General features: G+C 48.1%; 1 pseudogene; it reads left to right on the top strand.

The window, feature by feature from the left end:
* The first annotated feature begins 1,215 nt into the window (after positions 1–1,215).
* On the top strand, positions 1,216–9,211 carry LOC127670112 (butyrophilin subfamily 3 member A2-like; annotated as a pseudogene).
* Positions 9,212–10,945: the final 1,734 nt, after the last annotated feature.

Genomic DNA, 10,945 nt, shown 5'->3' with positions numbered 1-10,945 from the left:
CTGTAGCTTTCAGTTTTGGAGGCTGATAGTATAATCGCTCTGTTGGCTCAAAGGGCACTGCTTGAATAGGCAGTGACACCAGCCTGTCCACTGCCCCTGCCACCATCACCGAGGTCATCATCATTGTAGTCTTCATTGTCGGCTCTGGAGAGGCTGCGACAACTTGCTGCACTGCGGTCTGCTACTCTAGAGATTGATCCTGGAGTTGAGGAAAATGGATGCTGGCATTGGGGCGAGCCCTGCTTAGAGCTGTGAGAGTCCCTTGGAACTGGGCTGAGGTGTGAGAGGAGGATTTGCGGTCTGCTGGGTCCCCTTGTCCCTGAGCTGTTCCTGATGAAGTCACAGCCTTTCAAAGCCGGGGGTGAAGAGAAGCAGGTAGGTGGGCACTGAAGACAGCTGGGGTGTGCAGCAGAAGCAGAGAGGAGATTGTGCTGAGTGAGTCCCAGCAGGTCACCTCCCTGGTGGCTCAGCCTGGAGACAGCTCAGAGGTCCCCTAAGTTTGTCCTTCTCAAGCCTTTAGGCTCCCTCCTCACCCTCTATCCTTCCAAACAGCAGGTGGTTTGGGAAGAAAAGAGTCTTTTCCTGTTCCTTTCAACCCTGTGTACACCCAGCTTGGTCTTTATCAGCAGAGACTATGAGGACAAACCTGTGCTGTTGGTCATGTGTGTGTGGGACCTGCCAAGTGTAAAGGAGCTATGGCAGGGGCTAGCCTGGGCTAGGGAGGTTCTGAAGATGCCCATGTGGCACTGGTCACAGTTGTGAAGCCATGGAACACAGAGGACAAGCTATTCTTGAGGGAGGGGCTGGGCATATGCTTCATGTCTTCGGGTCACAGGAAGTTTGTGGATGAGGAAGAGTTGGAGTCATGGTGTCTACACTGGGTTCTCCTCAAGGCTCTGAGACAGGAAGGGCCTATATTTCCTGGTCGAGTGTGGCTGCTCCTGAGCCGGGGCTGAGGTGGGAAGGAAAGGGAGAGCTTCCTCTTAGATGACTTGGATGTCCACAGCCACCCAGTCTTCTGAAGGTCTGACAGGAGCCGGTTGTGTGGAGCCTTCGCCCTGTGAGCATGGATGTGTTTTGGTCCTGTGGGCTGATCTCTACCCTGAGTCATGATGTCTCTGACGAGGGGTCCATCATCTGTGTGTAACTTGCCTCTTACCTCCTGTCTCAAGGTGTTGATCTGCCTCTCCTGTATTTCTCTTCAGCTCCAAGGACATGGAAAATCGCTGCAAGCCCTCTCTGCTCTTCAGTGTCTCTTGCCTGGTTGTCTTCACACAGCTGTTTACCTGGGTGACCACAAGTGAGTCTGTCCTGCTCTCTCTTCCCATGTCTCCCTACCGTGTGTAGGATTTGGCAGGTGTTCTGCATGTGAGATGTGCAGGAGATTCACTTTAACCTGGCATCCAGGGTTTTCCCATCTTTCCATTTACTGTGAGTGAGTAACAACATTCTCAGTTGGGAATACCTGCATTAGCCTTTGAGAGGCTGACACTGGAACATTGTGAGTCCTTGGCCAGCCTGTGCTCCATAGCCGGATCCTACCTGGGGAGCACAGTCGGGAGAGCCTTGGACTGGCAGTGTGCCTGGGGCGTGAGGAGCTGCAGAGTCCAGTGTTGGCTGTAGCAGAATGACCCAGGGACAGAGGAGCAGGAGCGAGGTGGGGAGTTGGGAGCAGCCCTGAGGTCCTAGTGATCCCTGGTGTTAAATGCTCAAGGACTAGCCTTGAGTAGAGCAGGGGCAGCCTTTGACTCCTTGTAAGGGTCACAGATGTGGGGGTCAGGAGACAGCACACGGGTGTCCTGCTCTGTCCAGGGGCAGCAGTGTGCTAGACACAAACAGAGCAGTACAGAGAAGCAGGGCGTTCTTGGGAACACAGTGCCTGTGTCAAAGTCCTTCAGGTTTAGAGGGCCAAGGGTTCCCAGAGTGAGTCAGACAATCTTCCTTCTTTATCAGAAGTGTTGGGACACATGGAATGCAGATGGTTGTTTCAGAGAAGTGTCCTTTGGCTCTGTATACTTTATTTCATGTGCATGGGCCTTTTCCCCAAATGTATGTCTGTGTCACACCTGTATGCCTCATGCCCACAGAATCCAGTAGGGAGTTATACATAGTTATGAACCATCCTGTGGGTGCTGGGAATTGAACCTGCGTCCGCTTGAGGAATCTCCTGTATGTTAATCATTCAGCTATCTCTTCAGCCTTGGCTCTATGTTTTAATATTCACATTATTCAGTGGATGAAGAAATTGGCTGATAATGAGATTTAGGATTGGGTATTGGGACTTTTGTGGGTCTTGTATGAGACCAGCCAGTTATACCTGTGTCTTCCAAGGTGTGACCATGTAACCAACTGTGTGGGCATCTGTGGTGATCTTTATAAAAGTATGCTCTTGAACCCACCCATATTTACTGAGGCTAGCACTCTCAGTGGTGATACAGATACAGTTACCTGTAGTGCATCTGGTGACCAGGTCCATGCCAGCTACAGGAAGAATACACAGGGATTCCTTCCTGGAAAGGTCTGTGCCAGGGACACAGGCAGACAAGAGTTTCTTTTTCACCATTATGAGGTGCACTGCTATGTCCATAGATAACTTGAACATTAGTGCATTAGTCATGGATTATTAATGCACAATGCCCAGAGCAGCCCCATCCATCGCTTGCTTTCTGCTGGGATGACATCCCCTCAGAGTGTGTTCTCTGCATCGTCCTGTGTCTCTTCCACCTCTCACTGCCACATCTGTGTCCACAGAGCAGTTCCAGGTCTTTGGTCCCTCAGACCCCATTGTGGTTGCACCAGGTGGGGAAGCTGTCCTTCCCTGCTCCGTGTTTCCAGCCATGAATGTGGAGAACATGGAGGAGCTGAGGTGGTTCCGTGACAGATTCTCAGAAGCAGTACTTGTCTACCGGGACCAAGAGGAGCAGAAGGAAAGGCAGATGCCTGGGTATTCACAGCGCATCTCCCTGGTGAAGGACCAGTTCCATCAAGGCAAGGCTGCTGTGAGGATCCAGAATGTCCAGCCATCAGATAGTGGGATATACGTCTGCCACTTCAAACAGGGACTGTTCTATGAAGAGGCCATCTTGGAACTGAAGGTGGCAGGTTTGTTAACTGATCCCTGTTCTATAATCCTTGGGTGACCTGCGTGTGGGAGGACATGGAGGGGTCACAGCACTCAGCCCCTTACTTTCTTGTGTGTTCTGAGAGACGTTCTCATGTCGGCCAGACTCCTTGCTGTGCAGTGCTGGGCTCACACGGATGCTTTGGTCTCTCATTTTTATCTCTACCTATTTTGGGTTCCTATTTTGAGATGAGAAATAGGTAGTGCATTCCTTGATAGATTAATTCCACCCAAATTCTATGTTTGGATCTCCTGAAGTGTGCTGAGTCTAGTTCTGTGGACCAGGGATCCTGTTGGCATTATGAAATTACCCGCTGTGGTAATGTATAGTTTAGAGATGTCGGCAGGAAAGTCGCTGTGTGTCAGTGAGCAGTCAGTGAGAAGTGGTGGTCAATGCTAAAGACTGTGACTGAGGGGAGGAAGGAAGGATGCTCAATGCCTGTCTTCCCTGGAGAGGAGAGCTGGGCGTGAGCCTGTTGAGAGGGTCACAGGTGTGTGGATAATGGACAGATGGAGTGCGGGTTCCCACCTCAGGGCTTCTGTGTTCAGCCTCCTTCATTTTCCTCAGGATAAAGGAGCGCTCTGTTCCCCACAGTGGCCTCTCTTATCTTTCCTCTGTGAGGCAACAGGGACTCAACATAGTTCCAATCCAGGAATGCCTTTCCCCTTCAATCACTATCTGCCCTGTGAACTGTTCCCATGAATCACATAGTTGCTCCTGAGGCCCCTCAACCCAAAGTTGCTCGTAGTGTGTTCAAATCTGTCCTCCTGCAGTGATGGGCTCTGTCCCTGAAGTGCACATCAAAGGTCTAGAAGACGGCGGCGGAATGTATGTGGTATGCATGACTTCAGGGTGGTACCCGGAGCCTCAGGTGCATTGGAGAGACTCCCGAGGAGAGAATCTCCCAGCATTCTCTGAGATCCACACTAAAGATGCTGGAGGACTGTTCAGCACAGAGACCTTGTTTGTGGTGAGAGACAGCGCTGTGAGGAATGTGACCTGCTCCACCTTCAATCCCATCTTGGGTCAGGAGAAATCCATGGCCATGTTTATCCCAGGTGAGATCCGTCTGTCACTCTACAGAGCCCGGGTTGTGACGGTCTTCCTGGAGTGTGCTGGGCTGCCTGTCCTCAGGTTCACCCAGCTCTGGCCCTCTGCCTGGGCCACAGAGCCCTTCTTCCCTCAGGCCTCTCCCTGGAAGCCAGCTTTCTACGTGATCCTGACCATGACGGGACTTCTAGTCTTATAGACAAGCTATCTTCTCAAAAGAGAACATTCTGCAAGGTTGGAGGTGCAGCTGGAATGGGGGAACCTTCAGCGTGAGAAGGATGCATTACAGAAGACAAAGGCAGATGCTCTGAGGACTACTAGTAAGTCACCATAGCAGAGAAGGACAGGGTCATAGCCCCCAGGAGGGTCCAGAGTTCTGAGATCAGAGTAGTGGGCCAAATAAAACCCCAGAGAAGATGGCTGAGTCTTTTGGATCAGGTGGTCTGTAGTCCAGAGTATCAGGAACCCAATCTGTGTTTCCTTTCTTCCTGCCAAGTGTACAGACTCCATCTCCTCTCCCTTTTCAGGCGCACTCAAGGAGGAGCTTGGTGAGTGCTGCTTTTCCTCCTGAGCCCCCTGCTCCCCTCCGGAGCCCAGTAGCTCTCTTGACTCCTGTGTGTTGCTTTTTCAGATGGAAGGAAAGCAGCCTACGATGATGGTGAGTGACAGCCCCAGTGTCCCATGGTTCCATGTGTGTCCTCTCCTTGATGCTAGGCAGAGCAGGTACCTCTTTTGGGGACAGAAGTGGAATTTTCTAGAAGGTGGAACCCTGGTGTTTAGGCTCCTTCTGATCTCTGTCCAGGAGCTGGAAATTACATGACTCATGGGTTTGTCCTATGCCCTGTGTCTTAATTTAACCACTTCCTGATACTTTTATTGCTCCCTTGGGTTCCACAAGCTCTCTACTTCTGTCTGCACCTGGGATCAGACTGCAGTATTAAAATTTCTTTAAGGAAAATGTCTTAGTTTTGTTTCTATTGCTATAGTAAACTAATGTAATTTGGGGACGTGTTGGTTTATTTGTCATACACATTTTCAAACCACAATTTGTGACTGGGGGAAACAAGGGCAGGAACTCAAGGCAGGGACCTAGAGCAGGGACCTGGATCAGGATCTGAAGCAGAGACCACAGAGGAAGGCTGCTTCCTTGTTTGCTCCCAGTGGCTTCTCCAACTGTCTTGCTGGCCCAGTCCAGGATCACCTGTGTAGGGGTGGCACCGCCCACAGTGGGCAGGCCCCTTCTACATCAATCAATCAATCAATCAATCAATCAATCAATCAATCAACCAGTCAGTTAGTCAGTCAGTCAGTCAGTCAGTCAGTCAGTCAGTCAACCAACCATACCCCACTGCCTTGCGTACAGCCAGTCTATTGGGGCCATTTTCTCAGTTGAGTCTCCCTCTTCTCAGATGACTCTAGATTTTGAAAAGTGACAACAATTAACAAGCAAAAGATGTTCATCAGTAAAAGATGTCACAGAGCCAGCAGTCTGACCTGCACCCATTCCTCAGTGGTCCTCCAGGGGTCTGTTCCCTCAGCTCCTGAAGGTGCTGATCAGGGTGATGGGTAGAGACTTGGGTTGCTTCTCTCCATGGGAAGGAGATTGTCATCTGTGTGCTCCTGGTATAAATGTCCCTGGCTTTAGAGTTGTTTCACCTGAGGAACACTGGGTGCTTCTCCCACGAATTCACTTCATATCCACACTTATTATCAACATTCTCTTCTTCAGCACACTTCCAATATATCTTCTAAAGAAGAGCTGATGTAACGTTTTTGATAGTTGTTGAATAACTTTATTTTATTTTTTTAGATATTTTCTCACATTGCAATGCTTTGTTTGTTAGCAGTGAAGCTGGACAATTATAGACAGTAGTGTGGTGGCCACTCCTGTTTTTATTTTCCTCTTTGAAGCAGATGCAGCTATTTTACAGCTGAAAGCCACACAGAAGGGCTGGAGAGATGGCTCAAAGGTTAAGAGCACTGTATGCACATCCAGAGGGCCTGAGTATAATTCTCAGCAATCACTTGGTGGCTCACAACATCTGTAATGGGATTTGATGCCCTCTTCTGGTATGCAGGTGTACATACAAATAGAGCACTCACACATGTAAAATAAACACATTAAAAAAACCTATTTGTAAACGTCATACAGGAGGCAATGGGGGAACTCACCTTACAATGCTAACTTTCTGCTCTGCAGTCCAGGAAATTTCCCATAACACACTGCTTCATCTGCATCCTGCAGGGGCCAGCTCCTCGGGGTCCTCTCTCCTCCTATGCATAGCCTCACCTTCAGAAGGGATGCTAGCAGAGACTGTGGAGGAAGGTCATGATGTTCTTGAGGATCAGAAGTGCTGCCTTCAGAAGATTCCAGAAACCAGCCTAGCAGGTTTGGGAATCAGCTCTCCCTAAGGTCGTCTTTGTTTCTGTGTCCTCCTGAAATTGTGGTTCCTGTGATTTTGTCTCAGTTATGAGTTCCTTTTCTTTCTTGTCCTCTGGTGCATTGGTGTTCTCTGTCTCTGTCTCTCTGTTTCTCTCTCTCTCTTTCTCTCTCTCTCTCACACACACACACACAAACACACACACACACACATACATACACACACACACACACACACACACACACACACACACGCGCGTGCGTGCACCCACACATACTATCTCTTTCTCCACCTACACCTACACCTCCCCTTCCCTTTCTCTCTTTCTTTCCCATACTCTCTCTCATCTTCTTTCTCTGTCTCTTGTCTCTCTCTGTCTCACTGTCTCTGTCACACACACACACACACACACACACACACACACCTCTGTGTCCTTGTCTGTGCTTGGCATTGTGGTCCCTGTTGTTTCCTTCTTCAGAGGCCACAGAGACCCCAGGTTCTCAGGGGTTGTGTGTTTTGATCATGTGTTCTGATTCTGGTGTCCAGTGCCTCCAGGATGTTTAGGGTCTTGCTGAGGCATGTGTGATCAATGTGTAGTCACGCTCAACTTCCTGTGATGGTTGCAATAGGGGAACTGACATGTGGGTTAGAATTACTATTAAGCATTATCTCTCTTTTGAAAAAGATCTACCATATCTATCTATCTATCTATCTATCTATCCATCTATTATCTATCATCTGTGCATCCATCCATCTGTTTATTTATTCTGTGAATGACTGTTCTTGAATGTGTGTCTGTGTGCCACGTGTATACCTGGAATCCAGGTGAGTGTGTTATTCTCCCGGAACCTCAGTTACAGATGGTCATGAGCATCCCTGAGCGTGCTGGGAACTGAAGCCATGTCTTCTGCAAGAGCATCAAGTGGTCTTGGACTTTTGATTACTTCTTGTTATGTAAGATCAAACACCAGGTCTTGCAGGCTCTATAATGTCAAGCACCATCCCTGGGCCGCTTTCTCAGACAGGGTCTTAGGGTGTGGCTCCAGCTTGTCTCTAACTCCTCATGGAGCTTAGGTTGCTCTCAAATTCACCGGCCTCCTGCTTCATCACCGTCCCTCGCAGTGAGAGGATGCTTTTCTGCCTTTATTAGGGATGGATGTTAAGCCCCACTGTTCCAGTCTTTATGGGAGGGCTACATCAGATGTGTATTTGTGTGTTCCTATGTGTGTTTTTATGTGTATATCTCTCTTCCTCTGTCCATGGGTGTCTGTCCATGTGTGTTTTATGTGTCTGTCTTCGTTTATGTGTGTATGTATATGTGTTTTTTCTGTCCCTCCCTCCCTCCCTCTGTGTGTATGTTTGTGTGTGTGTGTATATGAGTGTTTTATGTCTCTCTGTCTGTCTATGTTTATGTGTGTATTTAGGTGTGTGTGTGTGTGTGTTATTATATGTATCAAGTTTCTCTGTGTGTGCGTGTTTTAATGTGTATATCTCTCTTCCTCTGTGTGACAACCATATTGCTCCTACAACTCCCACTTCAGAACCCCAGAAAGCCTGTGTTTCCTAAGACAGTTGCTGAAACTCCTCATATGATCTGTGTTTCTCTTGTAGATTGGCGCAAGGAGCACTTCCAGGCCTGTGAGTGACTCTGTGTTCCTTAGGGACACTCCTCCTGTGCTTCCCATGGCTCTGGTCTCCCCTCTCCTCTGTGGTGACTCGGGTGTTGATGGCTTCTGTGGTGTGGATGGCAGAGGTGACAGTCACTAAGCTGGTGTTCTTCTCCAGTGCCCTCTTGTCTTGTCACCCCTAATTTGGCATTTCTTCCTTTCCTCTGCTTGCAAGACCTGGGTTTAAGCCACAAGTCTCTTATGTGAGGGACTTAACCCCCTAGAAGAAGCTAAGAGGTTATGAGATGGAGGTGGAGGCAGCCTCTTCTGGGAACTGGACAGGAGCTCCCATGACTGGTAACTCTCTCTACAGGGACTTTCACTCTGAATCCAGCCTCTGCCCACCCCATCCTTGACGTCTCCCAGGACAGGATGAGTGTGACCCGGAAGGACATCACTATGTGCTTGGATGACGTCTTCAGTGTTTTAGGCAGTGAAGGTGTTTCGTCTGGAAGATATTACTGGGAAGTGAAGCTAACAAACATGGAAGGCAGCGAATGGATTCTGGGGGTCTGTAGGGAAGGTGTGGACAGGAAACAGTCTTATTCTGAGAGTCCAGATAAGGGATTTTGGACTGTGGGGTGGTCTAGTAGTGGATATTGGGCCTATATTGACTCTGGCAAGATTTCATTATCTACTAGACAAACTCCCCAGAGTGTGAGGGTGTTTGTGGACTACCCTAAAGGTGACATCTCCTTCTATAACATGAGTGACATGTCCCACATCTTCTCCTTCCATGAGGATTACTTCTCTGGGACTCTTTTTCCATACTTCAGGATTAAGTCTGGAAATGTTTCAATGACTATCAGCTCCATGGCAAGTGTGTCTGAGAGGGAGGAGGGAGAGGAGGGGGAGGAAGGGGAGCAACAAGAGGAGGGCAAAAAGGGGGAAGACTCTCCTTTCCTCCAGCGTGCCAGGGACACTCTGCTCCCATAGTGTGCATCACCGCCTAAGTCTTCAGTGTGACTCCTTGTGGGAGTGTAGAAGCCACAGGCCAAAGCCCCCACGAGTGCTGGAAGGGCCTGGAGCCTCACCCACTGCTCCTCAGTCTGACTCTGAGGCTGTGGCCGTGGCTGCAGCGAGGCCATGCTGTGTGTCAGGTGGTGGAGGATAAGCCCTGACTGTTGTTTCAGCGGGGGTCACTCAGGCTGGGATGAGCGGGGAAGGCATTTTCCTGCTGGTGTTAAGTGTCATTTTATTGGGTTTTGTACAGTTGTCAAGCAGCAGACCGAGGGCCGAGTGGACATTGTTTTAATTTGTTCATCTGGCCTTGGGCTCCTCGGGTCTGATCTGTGTCTCGGCCCTGTGACCAATGCTGTAGTGAATATGGGGGAGCAGATGTCTGACCCACGACTTCCTGACTTCTACCTTTGTTCCTGGTGATGGGATTGCTGGATCCTAGGTAGTTCCTTGAAGTGGACCTTCTCTGTGGACAGTGATCTGTCCATCCATCTCCATGAACCAGTCTTATTGTTATATCAGAATCTGCCTTGGATTCTTACACAAATCTTTGATTTCTACATTGGAGTCTTTTTCTTACAGATTTATACATATGACTACAGAAATTAATTTATGCTTTATAAAGGCTGGCCTCATGTATTTTAACTTTTTATTGTTTAGTTGTCTATTATCTATCTATCTATCTATCTATCTATCTATCTATCATCTATCTATCTATCTATCTATCTATCTATCTATCTATCTATCTATCAATTCTGTCTGTCTGTCTGTCTGTCTGTCTGTCTGTCTTTAAAGAAAAGATTCCAGGTAACCCAGGCTAGCTTGTGTTGGCCTGAATGCAAGCAAACCCTACACATAGACGTATTTGGATTGTTGGTCTCCAGTTGGTTGTACAGTGTTGGTAGATTTGGGTCACATGACCTGAGGAAGTGTGTCCCTGGGGCGGGCTTTGAAGCTTCAGAACAGGCATCACCCCCAGCTGCCCTCTCTGCTTCCTGCCTGTGCTTGAGGCACAAGCGCTCAGCTTCCTGCTGCTCCACACAGTGTTCTTCAGCTCTGTCAGCGTGGAGTCCTGAGTGCAACCCTCAGAGTGTAAGACAAAACAGGACAACCAAACAGACAGCCTCATCCACTTCAATCATTTCTCTTTGAATGTATTCTGAATTTATCAATAATTGCTTCTTCCAGTGAGCATTGAAAAACCAACTATGACTCTAATTGGTTTAAACTGTTTTTTTTGTTTCTTGTAAATATTTATATCTAATGTAACTTTATATTAAGTGTTTCTCTTTCATGTAAAATATCAAATAGGACTTTGTGTTGTGTAAATCTCACGAGAGTCTCAATTTTCACTATCTATTAATAAAATTTTATAGAAACATAGTCGTGTTCTCTTATTTCTGTAGTCTGTATGGATGCCTTGGGTCTAAACGAGACAGAATTGAGCTGTTGTGACAAAATATAAGTGGACATGAAATTGTATTCATAGTCGTATTGAGAAATTGAACTGGCTGTTACAAAAGAATTAATTTATTTTGTGATTCTAGTGATCATTTTTAAAGTAAAAAATGGTGTTGTGGGGAAGTTGGTTTCATGGTTGTAGAGAGAAAGGACAACCTCTGACCCCAATATCCCAGCATGGGGACCCCAATATCACACATGGGACCCCATTGTCTCCTCATTCACATCTCAGGTTGACCAAGGTTTCTCTGCCATCCTGCTGCATTATGGGTAACTGTGGGGGAGGGCACTGCACAGTGAAGGA

Source organism: Apodemus sylvaticus, chromosome 19 (assembly GCF_947179515.1).
Source record: "Apodemus sylvaticus chromosome 19, mApoSyl1.1, whole genome shotgun sequence".
Classification (NCBI taxonomy): Eukaryota; Metazoa; Chordata; class Mammalia; order Rodentia; family Muridae; genus Apodemus; species Apodemus sylvaticus.
The sequence above is the reverse complement of the archived record's forward strand: the minus strand, read 5'-3'. Positions and strand labels throughout refer to the sequence as shown.